General features: G+C 37.7%; 2 protein-coding genes across 5 annotated transcripts in view; one reads left to right on the top strand and one right to left on the bottom strand.

Moving 5' to 3' along the window:
* The window catches only part of LOC139970082 (uncharacterized), an 892,672-nt gene that overhangs the window by 101,117 nt on the left and 763,992 nt on the right, over positions 1–27,563 (top strand). The window contains exon 1 of one of the 2 annotated variants that reach the window (XR_011793934.1): positions 23,401–23,932. The gene's annotated coding sequence lies outside the window, so the exon portion shown is untranslated. Of the gene's footprint in view, positions 23,933–27,563 lie in introns of those variants that run through there. The other variant, XR_011793935.1, reaches the window with a different exon arrangement.
* LOC139970035 (NLR family CARD domain-containing protein 4-like) overlaps positions 1–27,563 on the bottom strand; it is a 545,770-nt gene that overhangs the window by 261,736 nt on the left and 256,471 nt on the right. For 2 of the 3 annotated variants that reach the window (XR_011793895.1, XR_011793894.1), the window contains exon 7: positions 4,847–5,055. The exons of the other annotated variant lie outside the window; for it this stretch is intronic. The gene's annotated coding sequence lies outside the window, so the exon portion shown is untranslated. The remainder of the gene's footprint in view (positions 1–4,846; positions 5,056–27,563) is intronic. 3 annotated transcript variants of the gene reach the window in all.

The following is a 27,563-nucleotide window of genomic DNA, read 5'->3' as shown; positions in this document are numbered from 1 at the left end:
TGTGGAGTTGATAATAATAACCTTAACCATTACACAATCGAATCTTTCTGTTCAACTATGTTCTCAATGAAGGGTTACATGTGTCCAAAATATCCAACCCCTTCATACCGAGGACTTATGAAGACTTCCTGGTCATACTTTGTTAAGAATACACTAATGCCATCGTCGTTGATTCACAAAAGAAAAGTTTTATTAGAAGGTGGAGGAACAAACACTGAGGGGAGGCAAAAGTTTTCAGCAAAAGTTTTCTTAATACCGGTACTCTTGAACTGCATATTTTATCATTATTATTATTTTGAAGCCAAATAGCAAATTTTTAGACATGAAGGCACTTGTTACAAACACACAACAACAAGAGGGCACTTGAGTTTATCGAGCATGAAATGAAATTATCTGGAATAACCGGTAACAGATATAGTGCATAATATCCAATAAATATGTTAAAGTCTAGCTCAGTATCATTCTACCTTATACCTGAATTGCCCAGTTCTATGTAAAGTACTGCTCCGGACATAGAAAGAAAATATATTGGTTACATTCCTTGTATCTAATTATCATAATTAACGCATAAATAGTGCTACTACTTATGTAAAACGTTTTCTTTACAATCGTTAGTTTTCCGTATCTATCCAGTGACTGGTTAAAACAGGTGCTTTCGAATATTTCACTAATCTTATATATAATGTAATGGCTATAGCGGACACAACAACTCAATGTTCACATGTAGGCAAAATACTGGACATAATTGTTGAACTAATAATTTATAACGCTGCAGCATTAAAAACTATTTATTAAAGGTTATATTTTAATAAAAGGGTTCTCCCCGTTTAAACTCCTCCCAACGGACCCAAGTCATATTTGGAGCCCACCCCCACCCCTCCTTTCCAAAGATAACCAGAATGCAGAATGCATTGAGATTTCGATGACTTCAATGCAGAATTCTTCTTGTTGGTATAACCAGAACTAGCTGTTACAATTCCAATATGGCATGATAACACAGGTCCGTCTACTGTACGTGGCTATACACACCTCCAAAACAATAGGGGTCTTGTACTCGATGTTATGAATCCACACACCAAGTATTACAGGTATCCGCGATTTCCATCGTTACATATCATGTAAAAGGTTTTTCAGAGTTTGACCTCTGGTGACATATAGGAGATTTGACCTCACACTCATTTAGGATTCTTGTATTCAATATGGCAAATCCATATACCATGTATGAAAAGTATCCATGATTTCTACCATGAGAAATCATGTTGTGAAGTTTTTCAGGCCTCGACAATTATTTTTGAAAGTAATCGCTATTTGGCGACCGTGACTAAAAATCTACTCGCCAAATTTCACTCGCCAGTAGGCCTATGATTGCTGTCCAAGTCTCCAAAGTAGAGATCTGCAACATCAATACTTTCTATGAGCAAAGGTTAGGCAGTTAGGCAGATGCATGGTGCTACGTAATTGCACATTAGAAAGATATGATTCTTTGCAGTACGAAATGAAAACTTTTTCCCACCAAAAGTAAGTGTTGAACAAAGTAAAACATGACGCAGAATCATAAATAAGCAGGTAGGCCTACTGTAGTGTCTCAAACAATTAAAAATACAACATCTGTAAAATACCTACGAAGATAGCTTAGCTTCTGTTACATTAGGGCTCCTCTACTTAACTATTATATTGCATTCTTATGCCTAGAGGTCTATGCGTAGAGTATTCATGTTTCTCTTCATGCGTTCTGAAAGCGTAGATTCGCGATATTTAGACACGATTACTTTACATGTTTTCACCCTATTCGCTGCGATTTGACTTAAGGAAAACCCCGGATGTGCAACCGACGGAATACAATAACCCACATATCTTTACTAACTGTATTTCCAGGAACATAACACCTCTCCTTCGGTTTCTTTTCTGTTTTATTTTCCTTTCTTTTTCTTTTTACTTGTCCACCATGCATGTTACTATCACAATATACTTATGTTCTGTTTTAATCAGCATACCACCATGATTCATGTAAAACATCGCAAATTATGACGCAATGAATTCGTTTCAATTGCTTCACTTTTCCTTCTCAGCAACAAAACTAAATTAACCGTGGCCATATTTACGACCTGGATATGACCCTGACAGTTGTATAAGTGGTTATTCTGATTGTTAACTTGTAGGTTCATTCATTGTGTACCGGGGATATAAATATGTACTTCATTTTGTTAGCGTGTGTTATAAATATAATGTAAACCATTTTGAAGAAAGTTCTGAAGGCGATGATGACAGCCTTCTGAGCCTTTCTAAATTCGCTAAAAACATTTAAGTTGCAAATTTGAAATCGATTCTAGTTGTCGTTATCCATTATACATTTTAAACTTCGATGGAATAATTTAATCACTTTCGCCTGTTCTGTGTAGATAAAAAAGAACTAGTGCAGTATATAATTCGATATTTAAAAGATAAAAGATCTCATCAAACGAATCTTTCTCCCTGCTAAACACGAGTAATATTTTATCTCCACCGTTTAACTGTTTAATCAACTTCACAGAACAAAAGTGTTCTCCATAAACTAGGCAATTAAGAACCCGCAATGTTTGTAGTCACATATTAGATATGTGAGTTACATTAAGGGCTATTTAATTATGTGCTAATTAGGCAGACTTCCATATACCAACGAGAGGTACATAAATGGAAAAAACGAAGAAAGGGAAATAAAACAATCCTTCTATCAAATTAGGGAGAGGCGCAAGTGAGGGATGTATTAAACAACAAAGGAAATCAAGTCTACTCATTTAAAATATATAAACAAAGAATAATAATGAGAACACGCCGTAATATCACGGCATATGACATGCTAACCCGTATTGAATAAAATGCATTATTCCCAGCCACTGCTAGACACAGACTGACCTACTTATCGTCAGTTTCCATGGTTACGTTGTATGGCAGTGACCCCATTCCAGGTGTACACTAAACGCGTGTCTTGTTTCTCTTTCTATTCATTATCTTTAACCCTGGCCCGTGTCATCTATTGTTATGCTAATTAGGTATTTACGGGAAATCCAAGTGTGGCATCTCTACTGCTAACTTATTTTTCTTTAGAAATAAATTGTGTGAATCAATCGTCTGTGCAGAAAACTAGTGTATAAGTGATGTTATCGGGTAGAAACATAGAATGGATTTGAAGGGCCATCTAAAAAACGAGTATGTGCCATGGGGAGGGGGGTGGCAAAGGGAGAGTGGTGACGGGTCCAGGTAAGGTGTCTGAAGAGCATACTGGGATTGGGGTAAGGTATTTAGTCTAGATAGGGAAGAAACATTATATATTTGTTTTATAGCCAGACCACAGTGTGTTATTTCCATTGATATCTTTCTCCGAGGTTAGTTATTCCTGGAATGGCGGTATATCACTTATAACATATGTAAAGCAGCTTTCTTTCTAATTTATTTCATTTATGTAACTAAAATAGTTTTCTCTTTTCTTTCGAGATTTGGGTGAGGCGCGGTGGGGAAGGAGGGGGAGGGGGGGGGGGGGGTGGCGGGTGCGACTTAAATATATTCTTTTTTTAGTAACACGTCAGCTGTAAGTTGAGGATGTCACTGATTACTTTCCGAATGGTGAGGACGGAAAGGAGAATTGATTTGTGGGACCAAACAGGGCAAGAGGAGGAGCGGGAGGAGGGGTTGGTTGGGGGGGGGGGGGGGAGAGAGGGGGTCTTGGAGGATTAAATAACACTACATTGTAAAGGACGAACTAGGGACGTTATGATCGAATCAAGTATGAAGTAACATTAATACGAGGAATATTAAAATATTTAAACAGTGTTTGTTTAAAGTTATCAATTATACAAAGCTGAAAGCTCTTGGTTAAATTTTTAATTGTTGTTGATAATTATGTTAAAATAAAAGCATAAATATTAATTTAGCTTATTTTGTATGACATCGTATTTCAAACTATAAAGAAGAAATTAATGTAGTTTTAAATGGATTAAATTTGAACCTCTGAAATTTAACAGATACAGATTTGCCTTTAATTATATTTATTGTAATAATTGGTTTTTTTTTAACTTTATAGTTAACTCAATTTCAATTATTTATTTTCTTCTAGTTAACTTTTATTTTGTTCCAATTTGTTAACTTATTTTGAGTAACTGTTTTTTTTAAATTTCGACAACTAAAATTGTTTTATTGGTTGCTTCTTTTTTATGCATTTCAGTTTTGCTAGAGTGTCATAATCTGATCAAAACTATGAGGAGTTTATAACAACAAAGTTATAAGTTATTGCTATTTTCATTGCCATCATTTTACTACTTTAATATTAATAACGATTTTCAATCTCTTTAGTTTCTTATATTAATTGTACATAATTGAGAATCAACTATTTTGGAGGTCTCAGTCAAAAGTAACAGTTATTCCTTATAAAACTTTACTTTAGAATATTAATTTTACTCGCTAGAATTAGTAAACTCCAATTTCCTTGTCTATATATCTCTTATTTTATCCTAATAAACATTCCTGTCATTATGAAACCTAATACTTAGTTAAATTGTTAAACTAAACAAAGAACATTTTGAACAACCACCACCGACCCATCCACCCCTCTCTTAACAGCACCCTCTTAAAATATTCCCTAATAATCCATTATATTTTGTTTTATTTATCATACCATTCTACATAACACCTTCCACGATGACCTAATTATTGAAATAAATTCAACTAAACTAATTAAATTCAATCCTTGACATTAAAATACAGCAGACTTTACATTCCCTTTTGTTAGTTTAAAATTGATAACTTTTATTAATTAAATTAATTCCCTGTTTAACTGTTATGATGATTCTAGCATCTACACCGGAATACTTACCACAGCTCATTCAAACTTGTACACTGTGAGGAGTAAGACAAGATGGCCGCCAACTCTTCATTAGTTAGTCTCCTGTCGATGTCAAAGATATTCAGCTCCTGGAGAGAACTCAGGATAGAGAGAGAGAAACCAGACTGAAGGATAAGGTTCAGACCAGACTCATCAACTCTAGGAGAGCAGTGGTCTAAATCCACACAGGAGATAGGAATCTAGAATGAAAGAATAGAGTTACTGATAATAGAGTAGATAGAGATAAATAGATTGGATTTGGTTAAGATTTTAATACTAATTATGATATAATAAATGATAAAAATAACGAAATAAAAATAAAAGAAAGTTAAAGCGATAAACAAAGACATATAGGACGTGTTTATTTGTAAGAAGGAATACATTTATGGAACGGATATAAGGATTAGAGAAAAATAAAGTGGTAATGTAGGATTAAAGGGTTAGTTTATTGTTTTACAATTAAATTATAAATTAAAGTTTTTATAGCTAGTAAGGTTTAATAAAATAGGAATGGGAGGCTACATATTTTTATTTATTAGTTAATAGGAAACAAATCTCAATGACGGGTTGAGAATTTTATAAGAAATGGGTCAATAATAATTGAGATTATCTATCTTTTGAAGAAAAAAATTGATCAAATTTATTTGTATTTTTATTTAGAACTTTCAGAAGGAAAATGTAATTTAATGTTATAGGGATCATGAAAAGGAAACTTCTACTCTAACTAATACCAGGTTTTTATAAAGTATAAGGAGAGTTTGAAGAATTATATTTAAATCAATAGGTTGTTTCTTATAATTAAAATGCAGTTTAGAGAAGCAGATGTACGGTAGATCAAATTCAAGTTTCCAGAGAGAAGGTTGACGAGGCTTAAACTCAAAATTTAATTTACAAATTATTTCATTATTAATCCAAATCCGACTATTCTGCTTGAATTATAATTATTTCTAATTAATATGATTTGTTTAAAGATGATGTCCATCTGTGTTTAATTAGTTAATTATCAAATTCATTCCTAAGTTACGGTTTGAGTGTGACATAACTTCTAGTAGATTTTTTCGAAATGTAACATTTTTCTTTCTTTGTGTTTGTAGATATTCCTAAATTGGGTATTGCTTATGATTTTAACTTTCTAAACTTTATCGTTTCTTCCAATTAAATAGTAACATCCGCTAATTATATATTTTTTTTTACAAATAATATTGTTATCTGTAAACACTTCATATCCTTGAGGGTTTAATTATACTAATTAATTATTACTTGTAAGTTTAATCGGGTTGATTGGGTCTTCATTGAAATATCTTCTGTTACATGGAGTTCATCGGGTGTGAACAGTTAGCGGAACATTTAACGTTTGAGCTACGGCTCTGGCGAACTTCTGCTATTGAGAGTTGCAGCAGGGTAAAATAGGTGGCGCACTTTCAATTCAAAACCATTTTACTTTTTAAACATCATGTGGCCATAAGTCTGTTGGCTTGGAAATGACGTACAGTTTTTATAATTATGTGGGCAAAATTAAGACAAACCAGCTGTCAGTAGAACACCACGATCTAGTTGCTCCTGGAAAAACATGGACGAAAGATTCCTTTTAATAACTATGTATTGCATTTGATTATTATTAGACTTAATAGGAAAACTGTTTTATAGAGGCTCAAAGCTCTGGGCCCTATACAGTATTTAACAAAGGTATATTTCATATAAAGTGTCAGGTATATTGGCAGGAGTATGGTCATTCAACTAATCAGTTATTAAATAACATTATTTCAGTTAGCCTGCTCGGTAAAAAAGCTGCAGGTTTCTCACACAAGTGGCTCAAATGTCCGACCTGGTAGATTTAATAAGTTAGGTGATTAAAATGATAATTTTGGAATGTTATAGATTGACTTGTATTAATGCGTATAAGGCTATGTTATGTACGATTAAAATCGAGTTGAACCATTTTCTGTGATTTAAATTTTTTTGAGGAATAACAAAGTTTCTAGAGTTTGTCTATACATTTTGTTAGCTAGAATGAAGTAAATGTTAGGCATCAGTACACCTAGAATGTTAATCGCTGGTTTCATTCTTCGCTTAATTTAAGATCCCTAAAGAAAACTCAGTGTCTCGATTGTATTTTATTCAATTCCTTTATAGTTAAGATATGCTTTAACTTGGACTTTTCTGATATTCAGTCAGCAACTAGGCTAAGATCTCTATTATTTATGAGTTAGATTTGCTAAGCATGTCCTCTCGCTAAAAGTAGATAATTATAGTTTTTCGAAGGTGATGAGTGAGTTTTCTAACATAGCCTAACTTTATTACTACTAGTCTAGCTTATAGCCTAACTAAGTTTGGCCTGGCCGCTTTCCCCCTCTAGCCTATGCCTCTATACCATACCGTCAAATTATCTCACTTATCAATGAACGCTGTCTTAACTATTAACAGTGGTTCCTCTCCATTAAATAATCCATCTTATTAACCAACAAGTCAATGGTAACAAACAACTCCCAGTCTCCCACGAATATAATACGTACTCTGGAGCTCCACTAATGTAACACTAAAACATTCGTTGTCAGTGATATAGATACTAGATGTGAACAGGTATTCAATAGCATATACAGGTGTTTTCCAACTGTTCGCGGGTGATGTTTGAAATTTGTAACATACATTTTGGCGCCAATAGAAGTAAATGTACGAGAGATGTAACGTTATACATACCCGGTGAAAACAGACAGTTTGAAAACTGACGTCGATTGGGTATGTAGTAAGGAAGGGGTCGAGGAAGTAAATAATACAACACAACCTATATCAATTAGATCAAGCTATCATTGACATTTCTACCTAAGCGGTAGGGTGTTAGTTCCCGTGCACCCCCTCCCCCTCCCCCACCACCGGTTAAAATTTGGGCAAATAGCATTTCATGTACACATTCCCCCACCCTATTATCTGCTAGTGGATGCATAAACAAGCAATAAACACAAAAGTTTGAATACCGTCTGTTTCAAATGATTTAAAGAGTACATGTTTAATGAATAATAAAACCTACATGGAATAACATAAATTGAACAGCCTTGCTCCGTCCTACACATCTTGCAGACATATCGTGCAGACAAAACGTGTCTGTGTCAAGTTACATTTTTGTTTTTACATATATTCACTAAATCATCATGAAATTATCGGAATAAATGTAACTCAGGCGCGTATCCAGGATTTTCAAACCCGGGGGGCGCGAATTACTATCTAAGCGGAGCGCCACCATCGGTTGGCGCGCAGCGTACAAGAAAATTTCTTGTTTTGAAACCCCCCAGATCACCGGAAACGGCACTTCTCGGGCTTGAAATGACCAACCAGATGTACACCTTTTGCCTGAGAACCAAGTATTTCCTAATAGTTTTTTTTTTTCCATCCATAACCTTTTAGAAGATTGTCAACCCGGCACACATCATGTTCGACCTGATCGCATCTCCTGTGGGTCTTTGCTTTGTAGGTGATTCTACGTCCCGGCCCACAATACCCGTCAGCCCCACTTTTCAAGGTTTTAAGCCCCATATTTGTTCAGAATTTGAAAATTCACATTTCTCGTGAATAAACTCACTTCAAAACATAGCCATAATGTTGTACAAAATTTCATCTATGGACAACCAATATAGAAAAAACTTCCTTCAACCCCTAACAGACCGGTCAAAATTGCACGAGTAGAGGGAAGTGTGATGTAGAATGTTGGTCAGAAATTTTCGAAAATTCAGACACAGTTAATTTATTGATGTACAAATATTAAAACCTGTTATAACGGCTATTATAAAACTTGGTTGAAGGAAATGAAAAAATAGCAGATATTTCCGAAACCGAACACTACACACATAGGCGTAGGAGGCGCGGCGGCAGTGGCTGAGCTAGGGGTATTGGTCAGGAGTGGCAAGAATGGTCTGAAGGGGCGCTTTCGACACTATCTAAGCGGAGCGCCACCACTGGTTGGCGCGTAGCGTACAGAAAATTTTGAGTAAAGATACTCCCTAGATCGCCGGAAATGACCCTTTCCGGGTCTGGCTAATTTGCAGATAAACGAAGAACAAGGTGTCATCGCCAAATTACACCAACAAAATGTGACAAATGTCAATAAGTAGATGAGAGCGCAATAAAAAAGTCAAAAATCACGAATAAGTAAAAAGTGGTAAAGAGCTGAAAAAGGCGCCAGCAGTCCATTTGAGTCCGTCAGGGGGGGGGGCATCCGCCCCCTGACCATATGGACGCTCCGCCACTGCGCGGCGGGGTGCAGGCCCTAATTCGCCATTACTAATGTAAAAGAGAGTTTTGACATAATTGGACCTCCATGCTTTTTATACATCTACATGAGACATGTCGTTGTTTACATTAGCATCCCGCGGTATACTGCGCAATTTTAACGGACCGTACGGTACATGATGGCATGCGATGTAATAACCGATACTTGCTTATATGATATTGACAAGAACACGTTTTTGGTTATTTTTTCAGGCAAGTCGGACAGTTTTGAGGCTTTTCATCCTGGAACGCCATTTTCATGCTCACTAATATGATGTTATATCTGCTGTTTGCGTTACAAATTCGAACAGGCGCGTAGCGAGGAATTTGCCAAGGGAGAGGCGAAGCCTGTAGGCAAATTATCTAAGCGTAGCGCCACCATAGGTTGGCGCGAAGCGTACAAGCAAATTTTGGCCGAAAATGTCTCCCAGATCGCTGGAAATGACACTTCCCAGGCCTTGTTAGTTGCCTCTAAGCACTTTCTATTTTGAAATTACTTAGCGATATCATTTAAAAAAATGCTGAATGGGGGGGGGGGCGGGCGGTCGCCCCCATCCCAAAATGCGTCATGTTCCCCGACGACACGGTCGAGTTCGAGACCAGCCACAGTTGGTTTCATAGCACAATTCTACACACGCGTTATGATAGACCATATATAGTATATATATAGATCATTAGTGAGAGAGGAAAATGGAAACGTCAAAAAATGGAGTTGTCGGTGTGAGGGTTAGGGTGAGTCACACTTTTACGAAATCATTGATCCGTCACTGGCTACCCTTCAGCGCTGTAATGATGTCACTGTTCTTCTTTCTCTTCCCGGTGTCTTCGCGTTTTGCTTTTACTCCCTCTTTTTCTCCTTTTTCTCTCTTTCTTCTTTTTCTTTTCCCTTCCTTCCTCTCCTCCTCCTCTTTTTTCCCCTCTTTTTCCTTTTTTCTTCTCTTTTTTTCTCTTCTCTTTTTCTTACCCGGGGGACGCGCGCCCCCAACGCCCCCCCCCTGGATACGCACCTGTAACTACACGACTTTTTTCATCCCTCCCCACCCAACCACCTTTGTAATTAATTCCATTCCATGTCAATGCTGGATTATTTAGCTAAATCTTTGCACCAGCAAAGAGAGTTTAAGGCAATCAAACAATGTTTTGTCTTTCACGTACCTCGTAATTGCTCAAATCAAAATACTATGTCGACATTTAACCAATAATTGTAATAGTCAATTCATGTAGCCCCCCCCCCCTTTTTCTCCCGTTTTACTTATTACCATCCTCATCAAGAAAAGTTTATTTTTTGAGAAAAAATAGTTGAAATTTGCATAAGAAAGAAATCTTGATTTCGAGAAATGCAATGGCAATTTCAAAAGAAGCGTACAAGTTTGAGATAAAACGCTAATATTTTTAGTTGAGAAGTCAACATTTCAATAGTTTAAATTTAAAACAAAAAGAAATCGACATTTTACACGAAGGGAATTAAAGAGGTCGAAATCAATCGAAGAGGTTCTAAATTTTAGAAAAAGTAGTTTAATGTTGAGAATTTCGGTTATATTACAGATTGCAATTTTAAGACAAATTTGATTTTCAAGAAAAGGGTTTCAATTTTGAAAAAGGGTTGAAATTCCCAGAAATATTCAAAACTTTCGGGATAAAATAATTAAAATTTTGATATGGAAATTTTGAAATTTTTCAGTGTTCCATGTGGGTCACAATAATGACAAAATGTGTATTGTTTACTTAATTGGGATGCCCCCCGACCCCCTCCCCAACCAATTCATTTTTTGCTCCCTTCCTACGCCAATCAAGTGATTTGTCACATGTCTACATAGATGTGGGGAAGGGTGTAGAACATAAAGGAGGAGGTACATCTTGTGGCTAATTTGTGTATATTTCTGATTAAGTGCATGAGCGGTAAGTTTGCCTCTCCAATCCTGAAAACGGATCGACTCTCCTGTATGGTTTAGTACCCAGTAACGTGGGTTCACATTCCAAAATTCTCCCGATCAATTTAGGAAGGGGAACGAACATTTATGGTCAGACTATATGTGGATCCGAAAGTTTTGATGTTGTTGCTGTGGAGTAGTCGTTGAATGCAATTCCATGTACGGGGTTGTGGGAGTCCTCCGACTGAAACAATTCTGGGGCGTAGTTAGATTATAATTTTTGTCTAAACTTAAATTAAGGTTGTGCTAAAAAATACTAGTGTGAAGTTTAAGAACTGAACTGACCGATGTTAAAATCACTATTGTATAATTGCATAAAAAAAAATCAGAAAATGCAGTCTTGCTCGCGTCCAGTTATTCTGTAAATAGCCGTTGGGTGGACATGTTGCCAAACCAGTATATTATTCCTATATACAATAATGCCTGACAAAGAGGTACACATTATTGCATGTTACCTTCATGTAGCCATGTAACTGATTTTAATGGCAGATGCATTGGTTATCTACTACTTGAAATCGGTTTGCAGGACTAGGAAGATGGGACCCCTTCTCAACCCCCATTTTAATATAGGATTTCAAGGGGGGGGGGAGCAAATCCCAACTGACTTAGGTAGGTCCTACACTATTATGGAAAGGCTAGAGAATTTAAAAATGGCGGAGGTGTGGTCGTTGGCTTGTTGAAGGCAAATCTCAGTAGCCCCGTCTCCTGAATTCTTTTTGAAAATTGATGTTAACTGGTGCACCCCGAGGCATAATTAGACCACCAATTAGGTCTTAAATTGGCTCCATACACCATGCAGTTTTACCTATGAACAATGTTTTTGTAAAGTCGTAAGGGGGGGGGGAGGGGTGTACACTCGTAGCAGTGGCCTTCTTCTCAGCTGAATGTAACATTGCCCCCCTCCCACCCCTCCCCGACTTCTATCCAAGTGTATAATTTAGAAATTTTCTGATTAATGTTGAAATACCAAAATACTTTCATCTCGTCATTTCAAAAGTCTTTAGAAATGATAAAATATTGACTTCTTTGTGAGCTCGTAGTAAACAATATCCTGAAAAGTGCCAAACATGTCTAATTTTCATGCTGTCTTGGTGACACTTGTAGTGACGAAATACTATCACGATAGATTTCGCTAGGCGATAGTACGCGTTTTTCTTTGGAACTTACACCAGCCCCTTATCTTTGCTTTACTGGAATGGTCAAGACCATCAAAATATTTTCATTATTTGCATATTGCGTTTTTATTATATATTTAGTGCCGGACCCCTTTTATATTTGGACTTCGGAAGATCTGTTGTGAATAGTCAAGATGCCGTCCAAATTGTAATTTGGTGAGTTGCAGTGTAATAACTAAGTATTGTTTTGTCTTTTCCATAAGACTTATACGCTACGACCCATAACACGTATACACTTCAAGCGGCTATAGAAGATTCTATGAACGCAAAATTACCAGAAAATTATCGAGGTGCAAAATGATGAATTGACATTTCGCAGCATAATGTTGAAGACCTCACTCCTAGATACAAGGAATTTGCCATTTTGTTGTAAATTGCTATCAGTGGCGTAGCCAGGATTTTTTTCAGTGGGGGGGGGGCGCTGGGGGGCTTGAACATTTTCTGGGGGGCTTGACCATTTTTTTGTTACTATCTAAGCGGAGCGCCACCATGAGTTGGCGCGCAGCGTACCGTAAATTTTTAGCTAAAAGGGCCTCCCAGATCGTTGGAAATGACACTTCCCAGGCCTTCTTAGGTGCTCTAAAGTTTTCTCAACATCCTTTATTTTGAGATCCCATGTTATGATATGGTCATCAAAGAGTTTAGTGAAATAGAAAAAAAAAAAACAATCTGGTAAGTTACTTTGAAATATCATGACAAATCTTTTGTGAGTTTGACACCGGCATTGACAGTTTTCGACAAATCTGAAAATTGCGTGTGGAAAATAAAGAAAGATTGACTGGGCTTTCAGCCAAGTAACATACTGAAATGACCGAACTAGATTGCGTCTAAAATATTATTTTGGTGATAGACTGATTGGCCGGCAGTGGCGGAGCTAGGGGTATTGGTCGGGGGGGGGGGCGAGAATGGCCTATAGGGGGGGTTTCGACACTATCTAAGCGGAGCGCCACCACAGGTTGGCGCGGAGCGTACAGATTTTTTTTGAGTAAAGATTTTCCCTAGATTGCCGGAAATGACTCTTTCCGGGCCTTGCTAATTGGAGGTAAACGAAGAATAAATATGTGTCATCGACATTTGTGACAAGTGGAAGTTTATATGGGTGTTGAAAGTACATGCGCTTCATCACAATCCCCGTGGTATCTTTGTGAGTGCTCATGTTTTCGAAAAAAATAGATCGAAAACCCCGTACAGTTCTTGGAAAGAGTTTCGTACAACAGAATTAAGTGCCGATAAATTAAATACCGCCGTACGTTAGAGCATTTTGTCAGTAAACTACACCAACAAAATGTGACAAATGTCAATAGGTAGATGAGAGTGAAATGAAAAAGTCAATAATCGCGAAGTAAAACATGCTTAAAAAGCTGAAAAGGGCGCCAGCAGTCCATTCGAGTCCGTCGGGGGGGGGGGGGGTAGTTCTCAATGATAGTGTTGCCTCCTTTCTTGAAAATTTGGTTGTTAGTGGTTTTAAGAGCATCAGGGTACGTCCCAGAAGTGAAAACCAGATTGAAAATGTAACAGGGTATTGAGGCAATGACGCGAGCAATGATGTGAGAAACATGTGTATGATGTCAGCATTTTTTACCTATTAACATCTTCTTTGGCATTCAAGTACCTGGAGACCACCTTTCTATAAGGGTATAGTATTGCTCACTAGCTTGTTTGATCAGTTAATACGCACTGGTTACAAGATAATGATAGGCTGTTTGTATTAGTATTTATTTGCATGTTAGGGATTATGGATATTTAAAAAAAAGAGTGACAAAGGCAAAGTTTGCCCGAACAGTCGAACACACAGATTCAGTAGTAAACATCAGGCGCGGCGGAACGGAAAAATTATTGGGGGGGCTAATGTGTGGAGACTATCTAAGCGGAGCGCCACCATCGGTTGGCGAGGAGCGTACAAGAAAATATTGGGTTTTTTCAAACCCCCAGATGGCCGGAAACGGCACTTCCCGAGTGTTTAATGCTGCGAATACCTAGCCCTAAAATATGGGTCTCAAGCCTGCAATTTCTCAGATTGCACCTAAAAGTCTGTAAAAACATTGTAATTTGTATGTTCGATGGTGTTTTAAGAGAGTAGCTATTCCTCGTAGTGTACTCGCAAAGACGTTTTTGAGTGTAGTAAGGGCAGTGGCGGAGCTAGGGGTATTGGACGGGGGGGGGGACAAGAATGGTCTGTAGGGGCGCTTTCGACACTATCTAAGCGGAGCGCCACCACAAGTTGGCGCGGAGCGTACAGAAAATTTTTGAGAAAAGATACTCCCTAGATTGCAGGAAATGACCCTTTCCGGGCCTTGCTAATTTGCAGATTAACGGAGAATAAAAAGGTGTCGTCGCCATTTTGTCGAAAAATTACACCAACAGAATATGACAAATGTCAATAGGTATATGAGAGCGCAATAAAATAGTCAATAATCGCGAATAAGTAAAAAGTAGTGAAAAGCTGAAAAGGGCGCCAGCAGTCCATTTGAGTCCGTCAGGGGGGGGGGGGCATCCGCCCCCTGACTGTATATATGGACGCTCCGCCACTAAGTAAGGGGATGTTGGAGAACTGGCTGAAATGAGGCAAGTCATTGGCCTAAGACGAAGTTGTGTTACGCTTACCGGTACTCACACTCACTGCTTCCACTTTTCACGGGGCGTGAAGACGCGGTTGGGGTGACAATGTGGTCTATAGCCAGGGGACGGGCCGAGGGTCCCCCAGCAATTACTAAAATATTACACCTATATATATAGTATACGTGTGCATCGGACAGATCGACAAGTATGCATTGAAAAATGGGCAGATGCACGTTTCGGAGCCTTGGTAAATATTGGGGGGGGGGGGGCTTATCATGCATTTGCCCCCTCAACCTTTTTCATTGGGGGGGGGGGGGCTGAGCCCCCCCCCCCCCCAAGCCCCCCCGGTTCCGCCGCCACTGGTAAACATTATGTGTTCTGTAGTCTTGTAGAGCAAGAATTATATTATTCGACGGTCGTTAACATGCGTTTTCAGTACAGTGCGACTACTGTAGACTTCTCGGCCTATGAGCTATGTCACGTCAGGTTTTCAGCAACTATAGCCTACTGCCGGTCCGCGGTCGAAGGGTCGTTCATGAGTGGTCATCATGGAGATTCGAGACCATTCAGACCAATGATATATTTTTTTTCGCACATGTAATTTTTTTTCGACACCCAAAATCCCAGTGGGGGGGGCGACTGGGGGGCGACGAGCTTTCATGGGGGGCTGTCGCCCCCACGCCCCCCGTAGCTACGCCACTGATTGCTATTATTTGAATTGGAAGATTGATCATTTATCTGAAAAAGAGGGGTATTTCCCTCGTGGCCAATGAAACGACTTGAACAAGTCTCATCTTCAATATCTAAACAAACCAACGACACAGTGTAAAGCAGCGTTTGAAGAACGGTTGTATGGTTGTACAACTTGTACTTCTCTGTTTGTTTAACGTGATTCCCTGAAGCTACAGTACTGGCTTACTAATATGAAGATATTGCAATATATTCCAGATGGTGATACTGAAAGAAACAGACTAAGTATATTGCAATTGTCAAAGAAGAAATGTATGTCGTGTTTTCCTTTCATATTGTTAGGCTATGTACCTACAAGGACAGGGACATCATAACGTTGAAGTTATGGCTTAGGTCTTCTTTAGTCATATAAGAAAAGTGCAGCCTAACGATGGCCTAGTCCAATGGCTTTAATGACAACATTCAAAAGTTCGCAATGCCAGCATAAAGCGTGTCCTAGGATCAGCACAATGTAGGACTAGCTGAAATATGGTGATGCTAGCCTGTTAGTTGGTTACAAGTTGAAGGAGAGGGTTTCCTCCCTCAGAATACTGATCACATTAGTTTATTGAGGAAGTGTTCTACATTTGCGAGATCATCCAACTACTGTATCTGAAAGGTTTTATTCAACAAAGTGGCTAAATATTCTTACGACTAGTTGTAACAATAATACCCTTTTGCGCATGCACAGTTGCTATTTTTACGACTAGGAGTACTTTTTTTACGACCAGGAGAAACAATAATTTCCGGTTAGGGTTAGGTTTAGGGTAAGGGTTGGATTGAGTGTTAGAGTTAGGGTTAGGGTTACCCCTACTATATGCGCAGTTGCTTTATTTACTTTTAATTCGCATGAATTCGCCGATGTCGTAAGAATAGTTTATAAATAATTGTTACGACTAGTCGTAAGAATAGCCACGGCCTTTATTCAAACTATGTAGTCATAAAAACCTACTCTTAAAGTACTCTGGAGTTGTTTCCTCTCCTGGTATATTGTAGATTTAAGTACTAACCTGCCAGTGAGTAAAGGTCAAATGAAGTGCAAGGTTTTCCAGAGATTGAGATTCAATATCCCATATCATATACAAACATTTTTGTAGTTTGTCACCCATAATACTGCAGTGCTTTAGACTTCCCTTGCTGGTCAAAGACAACCCATTATTGGAACATATCCAGAATTTCCAGGGTTTGTGCTGGTAATGCTCAGTTCCTATTGACGTATCTTTAGCTTCAATATCACAAATCAATTATGCACTTTTACATAATTTACTTACTAAAGGTGTAGGGGTCTTTTACAACTAACATGTAAAGTTGATTGCTCACAAAGACTGCTGTAGTGTCACGTTGCTATCTGAATGCAAAAGTTCCTAAGAACTTTCAAAAAGCTTCAGAAACCAAACACTAATCACTAACATAAAATGATCAATGATTGGATCAAAGTGGAACTGCTACCATGGGTTTTCTTTGTAAGTGAGTATACTTTTGTTTCTGAAGTCTAAAAATATCTGAATAACTAATTTGATTTCATGTTTAGTGTTTCACTTTTGATTTAGAAATCACTGAGGCTCAGTCTGACGGCTCCATGATGTAATAATTCAACGGTAGGAAGAAACCCTCTAGTAATTATGAAGACAGAGACTGTACTTGATAGAGGAGATCAGGACCTATGAACCTATCAAGCTTCTTCCAGTATCCTGCACTTCTTGATGCACAGAGTTCCATAGGAATGGTAAGAATGAAGTAAATCTGGTTGTTGTGACTTGATTCACCAAACTGATGGCTAGCAAGCATGGTTAAGGAATTTAAATTTCCCTGCCACTCTTTATCAATATCATGTCGTGATAACATGTCTTCCTTGCATATTTGAGAGCTAACTACCATTTAACATAAACATATTCAAACATATACAGGCACTGGCATTAGGGTGGTGAGCACTTGGCCCCCCCCCCTTCCCCCATAGGCTCCACTTGGTCTGCAAAATCACTATCAGAGAACATTAAATATCTGAAAAGTGAAAATGCCTCAGCTAAAGTCCCCAGGGACCCCCACCAGGGCTTAGATTTATACTTCATAGAAATTACATTTTTCTCTCTAACATGTATTTACATGCTTCATACTTAGTACAAGAGGACATGAAGTAGAAGAGATGTTACAGAGCTCTTCTGAAGCCCCCAGCACCCGGCCAGGGCTCAGCTATATATTCCACAGAGTAAAATCAGATTAAGTATTTCTATTACTGACATGTCCTCATGTGCTCAAAATGCAGATTCCAGAAACTATGTGAAAATACTGTACTGAAGATTTGGAGAGCTTTGCATTACCCTTGTAAGTCCAGCCACTATAAACACTATAAACACAATTGGAAATACTTCCTACTAATCTGAGAATGTACAGCTGTGAATAAAGAATTGTCACTTATGCTTGTTTAATTTTTAAACATTGCTGAGCCAGTCACTGCAGTTGGATTTAAGAAATCTAATTGGTCTCAAGACTGATCTTACTTCGGCGACTAAGTACGGTAGCTTAAGAAAATATATAAGTGTCCCCAAATTTCAAAATTTGGAATTTGCTTTCTCAATATTTGGAATTTTTATCTCAAGATTTTCACCTCAAAAGTCAAAATTTTGACTTTTTCATCTCTCAAAACTTTTAACTCAAAATTTTGAGGTTATAAGTGTCTTCATCTGCCAAATTTGTAGAAAGAACTGACCATATTGTATGGCTATTGACCAGCTGAACAGGGTACTTTATAAACCTTTGGTGATCTAAAATCTAGAAAGAGACCCCCCTTCCCCCCGAGAATGGTGTAACTAGGTCAAGGTAGCCAATGCAGTCTCGAGGGCCTGGTGCCATTAAATAAAAAATAATAATATGAAAACACATCCACCAAAGCTGACACACTAAATTAGATACAATTACAGTATCTCCTAATGAGTGGAAATTCAAAAGACGTTCTGTCCTCAATACGAAAGAGAGGTGCGAAATCTCACAAATTTCTCAGTCAAGCCCAAACCATGCATGGTTGGGTTCGTGTGAGGTTGGACTCTCCTTTGGGAGCTCATTTATATCACTGCACCACACCTTTATGTGCCACTTCCACTAAACAACGGACAACCCGGTTCAAGTTTGATGCTTAACTGGCTAATTGTTTTTACACTTAATACCTGGTTATTGGAAACTGAACTGTACTTTCCTTCCTCTGTATTTTTTTCTCTGTGATTGTTCATGTATACATGGTAGTTAGCCAGAGACTATTTCTGACTGACATTCTCAATGTCTCCTATAATTAGGACTTAAATCTCATTCACATCACTTTCTTTTCTCTTCATTAGGTTAATTATGAAGCGAGCTGTTAGGGGATCACCTATTCCACCTGTAGTTAGCAGTTTTTGATGGAAGTCACGTTCATACTGTGTTGACAAGGACAATGAATGGTTCATCATCTGATATTTCCTCCATGTGATGGTAATCACATTAATGGTAAGTGTTGAACAGTATTGATAACGTTTCAAAGATGTGTGGTAGATTTTATGGATAGCGTCGCAGATCGAGGAATACTCTTTTATCTCCATTCACTCTCACTAAAATAATGTATATAAAGTTTTAACTCATCTTCTCAAAATACAACTGACAGGATTACGCCCTACTGTAGTAAGGACATTAAAACGATCGGATTCTTGCTGGATTAATCCAGTACTTGGTATGTTTGTAATGACCTTGCTACAGTATGACACAATAGCTACCTCAACACCCTCTGGTACATTTTACCATTTGCCAAACTGAAATAAAAATTGCCTTCTAGACTCATATGAATAAAGTCTTCTAGAACTCCTGACACTCCCAGAATTGTAAAACTGGAAGACAACTTGTTGGTTTATATGAAAGTAGCTTGGGTTACCTACAAATATGTCTTCTGTGTAGGTATTTATTTTCTTCAGATTAAAATAAAAAAAACTTGAAATACCATTTTAGATATTCCATAATGCTGTAGAAACATTAAAGAAGTCAACTAAGTCTGTATTGCTGAGCTTTGTGTTAGAAGTATTTGTAATGAACACTCCATCAAACAAGAACACCTTGATTAATTTAGGTAGGTCACACATATGTCACACAACTATGGATATAATCTTGAAATTTAATGTGCTATGTTTGTTATGATATTTATTGACTGTAGTACAGTAGAGATTACTGTTTTTAGCATTTGCTTAAATATTGGAAATATGATTTGAAATATAAAATTGGACAGTAGAATGCAAATCAACTCCACCTTTATTATTCATCTCAAAGATGTCTATCATATCAGCTGAAGATTATGGTTGGGTTTGTATCTCCTTTCCTACTTCTTTGTTAATTTTAGCCAAACTCCTGATAAACTGTCGCACACCAGTTCTAAGATTCACAATCACATCTTGTGAGGCTAAAGAAGCATCATTCAAATAAGGTGTACGCAAAATCAGTAACATAGAGAGCCAGGCACAGTTCCATGCACAGTTGTGTCACCAGATCCACTTTTTTTAAGTCTTTGTTTATCCAAAGTTAAAAGTATATCATTCTTTATCACATATTTCACTGGGCACTTAGCTGACGTACAACTGTAGCCTCCACCCAACCCTCCCCCTCTCACAACAGGACTGCACGGAACAACATGTTATGAAATAACAACTATATGTCAAAGTCTGCAGATAGAAAAATATGTACTTTAACTCAATCAATTATAGTACAATGTCATCATTTCCGAAATCCTACAAATTCATCAACCTCTAGACAGTACAGTGAACCAATGGTTCCTAAACTATGTGACCGAAACAGTCATCATGTTTTCTTCAGGCTCCATCTGTTTTCAGGGTTACATTGTTATTACTTGTGTTTCTCAATTGAATATAAACCAGACTGGATTGCTAGTGGTATTGCTTAAAGATTGTATTGAAGATTCAATGCTTGTCTCAGTTTCAAATTAATGTTTCTTTATATGTCAATTAGTTTGGTATTAGGTGAGCTGTATATACACTGTGGGAAGCATTATGAGACCTTGAACTCATCTTGTACAGTCTATATATTTGTATTCTAGTTGCATTAGTTTCTTTACATTGTTATTATAATTATAACTGAGTGATTTATTTTGAAACTACAGTAGCATACCATACTGTATGTTTATAGTAGCTGTGTTCTGTGTTTGACAATGTTACATGGTAGAATGAAGCTACTTGCAGACCGGGTGATGTCAATTTACATAAATAATAACATTATAACTGATGACCAAATGCATTTTGTTTTTTCTCATCATCAGGTAAACTGGAATTATTCAGTCCTGAGATCAGCCTGTTTAGGGAATTACCAGTTTCATATCCGGATTACAGCTCTTTGAAGACATGCGTACAGTTTACATTATCAGGGTAATGATTGTATGGTCCACCACCTGATTCTTACCCCTTCCACCCATCCCCCTCCTCCATGAGAATGCAAGTTTTTAATTGGATATATTTACTCCATGACATATCAGATGATCCCTCAAGGGAAATTTCCTCACCGAAAAGTCTATCATCCAGGACCCCCCAACCCCCAATCACTGCAAAACAAGACCTAAAATATGAACAATCCAGTTAGAACACTGCTAAAAGTTGTGTCTTAGGGATTCTGTGAGACCTCTTTTGTCCAGTGCTTCCCTAATTGTAGCATCATCTCTACAAATTGTACCATAATTGTAGTTTTCAAGAGGATGAAATTCTGATGCCAAGGACATCTCTAATCTTTCAAATCTGACCAATTTTAATGGTCATTAGACATCCATTGTTTCATAATGTAACAGTTTCATTCCTGTGTGAGCATATAATGCTAATGAAGGCTTTCTGTTGTCACATCTCCAGGTTGAGTGGATATTATGTAATTTATGGCAAGGTCCACCTATCCCATCATATTAAATAGTTGTCAAGGATGATGATAGGTATTGAGTATTGCACTATGTCTAGCAACAATTTACGATTCTATCACAGAAGATCATACAACACAATATGACAAGTTCTTTTAGGATTCAGCATGTTATGTCATCTGAAATCTTTAATGCATTTGTATTATTTTTCTGTTCTTAAAGTTATTGTGTAATTCAGTTTTTCTGTTATAAGAGTGTGTTTGGGTGGGGGGGGGGGGGGGTGCATCATGTTGCTGCATATTGGCAAAGTTAGAAATTAAGTTACTGGGAAAGTTGTGAAAGCAAAAACACTAACATTTATGTAATAGAGCAGCCTTTGCTTCACACTGGTATGCAGATAGTTTGAAAAAAAAAAGCAATCTAGACCAGTAATATTGCCTAACTTTGCTTGACTTCAAAGTAATAGAGTTAGAAATTTGGGAACAACTTTATTGGCCTGCTGCACCAAACAACGTTAAAAGTACCAATTAGAAAGTGTGCTGACCAAATTAGTCTAAACCATAGGATTGCAAACATGTTACGAAGTTTTGCCTTTTGTTTTCTTTATGGATAAATTTCCAAAAATTATTCAACTTTAAAATAAGAGCGCCTTGCAATAAAATGAATGAACTTGCAATTATTGAGTCATTTTAGCATAAGCTTGTGTATCTGTGAGCAATGGAATAACTGTTGAGTAAATATTAAAAAAGGCAAACTCAAAAACAAGGGATTTTATCGTTTGCATTAAAACATCTAGTTCAGATATGATTCTTATTGTCTTTGTCTTTATCTCCTCATTAGGTAAATGTGGATTAATCTTTCTTGAGACGATCTTTGGGGTCACATGATGTGTATCTTGCACAGAATGGTTTACAATATGCTGATGGTAATGATTAGTGTATAATTAGTGTATAGCAGGACTGGTAAGCTGGGTTGTAGTTATAATTAGATTTGATTCTGGGTAGAAAGTGATTTTGTTACTGCCTAAATCCTGGAGGAACAGCAATTGTTTTGAATCTTGCTTGACCAGCAAATTCCCTAAGGGCCAGAGGGGAAGATAAAGGCCTCAACATACAGTACATACACCATATGTTAGACACTGCATGCCATACATTGTATTGTATACCAATGTGTAAAACTACACAAAGAGGTGTATGTGTTTAATATCCAGGTCCATTTCTTTGTTTTGTGTATTCATCATAAATGAAGGAACAAAATATTCAGATGACTTGATCCCTTCTAATTTATCAGTTTGTCATACTGTAGTGCTGGGTGGCAGGTAAGCGTAGTACTCGGTCTTAATAGTGCAGCCAGACTCCTCTGTATTGTCAGCCTAATTAGGCAGTAAAATGTATGGCAGGCTCATAAACAATAAATTTAATTCATAAGTGCATGTGCCCTAACAATTAAATAGAGTCACTGCACACAAAATGAGACCCATACACACACTAAGTTAGAACCATACCCACACTAAGTTAGAACCATATAGAATGACTAACAGGAACCATAAAAATCTCTGTTTCCATCCTAACCTTTCCAACCCTTCCCCTCTCAGTACATATAATACCTAGGAAAATTGATGTCAAATTTAAATCAGAAGATAATTTAGGTTTTATGTCATTTGTCAATGAGCTATATACTAAGGGATTACAAATGGAAGTCTTTAGTGGGTTTACTGTAATGTGTGGATATGTTGTTGTCAGTCAGTAATACAAGACATGCATGTAGCTTCTGGACCCTATGCATGTCCTCAGAGTAAAAACCAAAGTAATTCAGAATTCCATTCTTAGCCATTGGTCAACAGTGTTGAAGGATTCTCGTAATGTGTTCTGTTTAAGATGTACATTATTTGCACTTCAGTTATAATACTGGCCGTTTAAGAGATATTTCCAGGAAACTCCAGCACATGTGCTTTCTACATATATTTTCTGTTGCAGTACTATGGAAGAAAGCTCACAAATTTGTTAGAAATATTCCAGCAATTTTCCAAATATGTCTTTTATTGGGGGGGGGGGTTCACAACTCATAGACCGTAACATGGAGTCGATCAGATACCACTTCAAGTGTTGTAAATAACTGTCTGTATTTATTACCTCAGATGCAAAACATATTCCTAAAGAGCAGCTTTAAGATAAAGGCAAAGGTGCTTTTAATAATGATATTAGTCCTGTGCTGTTAGCTATCTGTATGTCAGTCCAACATACCCAAAAATAAAAACAGAAATATAAAACAATATATATGCTGCCCTGATATTACAGCTATATAAAATATTCATATATACTTATTAATAAGAAACAAGGGAAGACGTTGATGTCTGTTACAAAAATGATCACAGACCCGACCAATTTTCATCTTGATAAATCTAGTGAATGGAAAGTTGAGTTATTTTATATTTTTCTTTAACCTCCAGGTGATACCATTTTCAACATTTCTTTGGTACATTTCCTCCAAGAAAATGAAAGAAAAAAGCAAGTGGGAACACATCACTGATGACATAACTTCCTTTGTGACGGAGATTTTGGTGAGTCTTTACATAATAATTTCTCAACAGTCAGTTTGTGAAATTGTAATGGGTTGTGTTGCATACTTGTGATCAAATCTACAGGCCATATGTACGTAAGGACATCTTGCCTAACTAGTTCTATAAATAACATCAAATGTTTTTTTGATTCAAATTGTTTCATTGTGTAGAACTAACAAAATGTACTAAGAACAATGACTAGTATTTGTATTTGCAAAGAGATAAATAGTATACTGTAGCATGTTACCTTCATGTAGCCATGTACCACATTTTAATGGCAGATGCATAGGTTATCTACTACTTGAAATCGGTTTGCAGGACTAGGAGAATGGGACCCCTTTTCAACCCCCATTTTAATATAGGATTTCAAAGGGGGGGGGTAGCAAATCCCAACTGACTCAGGTAGGTCCTGCACTATTATGAAAAGGCCATAGAATTTAAAAATGGCGGAGGTGTGGTCGTTGGCTTGTTGAAGGCAAATCTCAGTAGCCCCGTCCCTGAATTCTTTTTGAAAATTGATGTTAACTGGTGCACCCCGAGGCATAATTAGACCACCAATTAGGTCTAAAATTGGCTCCATACACCATGCAGTTTTGCCTATGAACAATGTTTTTGTAAAGTCGTAAGGGGGGGATTGGAGCGGGCCGGTAGGGGTGTACACTCGTAGCAGTGGCCTTCTTCTCAGCTGAATAGAACATTGCCCCCTCCCACCCCTCCCCCGACTTTTATCCAAGTGTATAATTTAGAAATTTTCTGATTAATGTTGAAATACCAAAATACTTTCATCTCGTCATTTCAAATGTCTTTAGGAGAAGTCACGCCTAACAATGTCAACAGTAATAATTCTCGTATTGTATAGCATGTCATCGGGAAGCGATAAGAGGGGTGGGCGTAGGGTTGTGAGGCGCACATTTTCATGCAGATGGGAACAATCTCAAGAAGTGAAGGGTGCGTCAGCCCCCCCCCCCTCCGCCACGGCAATGATACGCCTTTGGGTCAACTACATGATATTCACAGGAAATGTGCTCAATTCTCAAATCTCATGCAAAATTTATTTTTAGATTAATTGTATGAGTTACGGTACTAGATGTGGGGTAACAATTAGCATTCAGGTTGGAGTGTATTACATTTTATCTGTGGATGGCAGTGTTGCATCGAAGAACACATGTATAGTGCAGTTCGCATATAGATTCTGGTCTAATACCGAAATGCGCCATGTTCCCCAACGACTCGGCCGAGTTCGAGACCAGCCACAGTTTTTTTCATAGCACAATTGTACAACTGTTTAAGGCGTCCATACACACACGTGGGTAATATGATATACCATATAGAGTATACACATTAGTGAGAGAGGGAAAATGGAAACGTCAAAATTGGAGTTGTCGGTGTAAGGGGTAGGCCGAGGCGCATGCCCCTTCCGAAATCCTTGATACGCCACTGGCTACCCTGTGTACTGTATATAATATGGATCAGCGCTGTAATTATGTCACTGTTCCTCTCTCTCTTCCCGGTGTCTTTGGCGTTTTTCTTCTGTTCCCTCCTTTTCTCCTTTCTTCTCTCTTTTTCCCCCTCTTTTTTTTCCTTTTTTATTCTCTCTTTTTTTCTCTCCTCTCATTCTTACCCGGGGGCGCGCGCCCCCAACGCCCCCCCCCCCCCTGGATACGCGCCTGCACGAGTTTAATAAACACAAGTTGTCACTTGTTTGTACATGCGGCGTACTGAATGTGTGCAGTTCGCATGTAGGCTACTTGTGTACGACAAAAAAAAAACAGTTAAGTTCTATGCCGGCACACACTTTACCTGCGTCCTCTTCGATGCTAGGTGAATATCACGTCTTAAACTACGATTTAAGAAACGGCTGTTTCAAACATCTCACTAATTCTTTCGGCGACTTTAACCCCTATTCATTGAGCACAATAGCATAACCTGCGTATAAACTCGTACAGGGATTATACGAGGTGTCTACGCGGCAATTTGTTTGTCAACGATTTTATACGCGATTGTACTTGTTTATACGATCCTGTGCGGGTACACATGTCCAGTTATACATGAGCGGTACTGTAGACTATTTATTTAGGAGTATTTATATAATTTCAGTTGAAAATGACCAACCTCCCTATTTTCCCTTATTCTCCCGGTTTTTGGCCCTGAAAAATGTTATTCTCCATATTTTGGGGTCAAACAGATTAGGTCTGTATGCATCTATCAAGCTTCTTTCAGTATCCTACACTTCTTGATGCACAGAGTTACATAGGAATGGTAAGAATTAGGTTAATCTGGTTGTTGTGACTTTATTCACCAAACATATGGCTAGCAGGCATGGTTAAGGAATTTAAATTCCCCTGCCACTCTTTATCAATATCATGTCATGATAACATTTCTTCCTTGCATATTTGAGAGCTAAATACTGTTTAAAATAAACACATTTAGAGGGCATTAAAACATGTATGCACTGGCATCCATAAGGGTGGTTATAACTTTCCCCCTCCCCCCCCCCTACCATTGGCTTCACTTGGGCTGCAAAATCACTATCAAAGAACATTAAATATCTGAAAAGTAAAAATGCCTCAGCTAAAGTCCCCAGGGACTCCCACCAGGGCTTAGATTTATACTATATAGAAATTACATTTTTCTCTCTAACATGTATTTACATGTTTTAAACTTAGTAGAAGAAGACAGGAAGTAGAAGAGATGTTACAGAGCTATTCTGAAGCACCCGGCTAGGGCTCAGATATTTATATATATTCCACAGTGTAAAATCAGATTAAGTATTTCTATTACTGACATGTCCTCATGTGCTCAAAATTGCTAGCAGATTCCAGAAACTATGTGAAAGTACTGAAGATTTGGAGAGCTTTGCAGTACCCTTGTCCAGCCCTATAAACAGAGCACACAATTGGAAATACTTCCTACTAATCTGAGTATGTACAGCTGTGAATGAAGAATTGTCACTTATGCTTGTTTAATTTTTAAACATTGCTGAGCCAGTCACTGCAGTTGGTTTTAAGAAATCTAATTGGTCTCAAAACTGATCTAACTTCACCGACTTAGTACTGTGGCTTAAAAAAAATATATAAGTGTCACCAAATTTGAAAATTTTGAATTTGCTTCCTTAATATTTGGAATTTTTATCTCAAGATTTTCACCTCAACAGTCAAAATTTGGACATTTTCATCTCAAAACTTTTTGACTCAAAATTTTGAGGTTACAAGTGTCTTCATCTGCCAAATTTGTGGAAAGAACTGACCATATTAGATAGCTATTAACTAGATGAACAGGGTACTTTATAAACCTTTGGTGATCTAAAATCTGGAAAGAGACCTCCCAGAGAGTGGTGTAACTAGGTCAACGTAGGCAATGCAGTCTCCAGGGGCCTGGTGCCATTAAATAAAGAAAAATAATACAAAAACACATCCACCAAAGCTGACACACTAAATTATATAAAAAAAAATTATCTTCTGATGAGTGGAAATTCAAAAGACATTATTTCCTCAATAGGAAAGAGAGGTGCAAAATCTCACAAATTTCTCAGTCAAGCCCAAACCATGCATGGTTGGGTTTGTGTGAGGTTGGACTATCCTTTAGGAGCTCATTTATAATATCACTGCACTACACCTTTATATGCAACTTC

The sequence above is a fragment of the Apostichopus japonicus genome, chromosome 7 (genome assembly GCF_037975245.1).
Source record: "Apostichopus japonicus isolate 1M-3 chromosome 7, ASM3797524v1, whole genome shotgun sequence".
Taxonomy (NCBI): domain Eukaryota; kingdom Metazoa; phylum Echinodermata; class Holothuroidea; order Aspidochirotida; family Stichopodidae; genus Apostichopus; species Apostichopus japonicus.
This window is presented reverse-complemented; position numbering and strand designations above follow the sequence as displayed.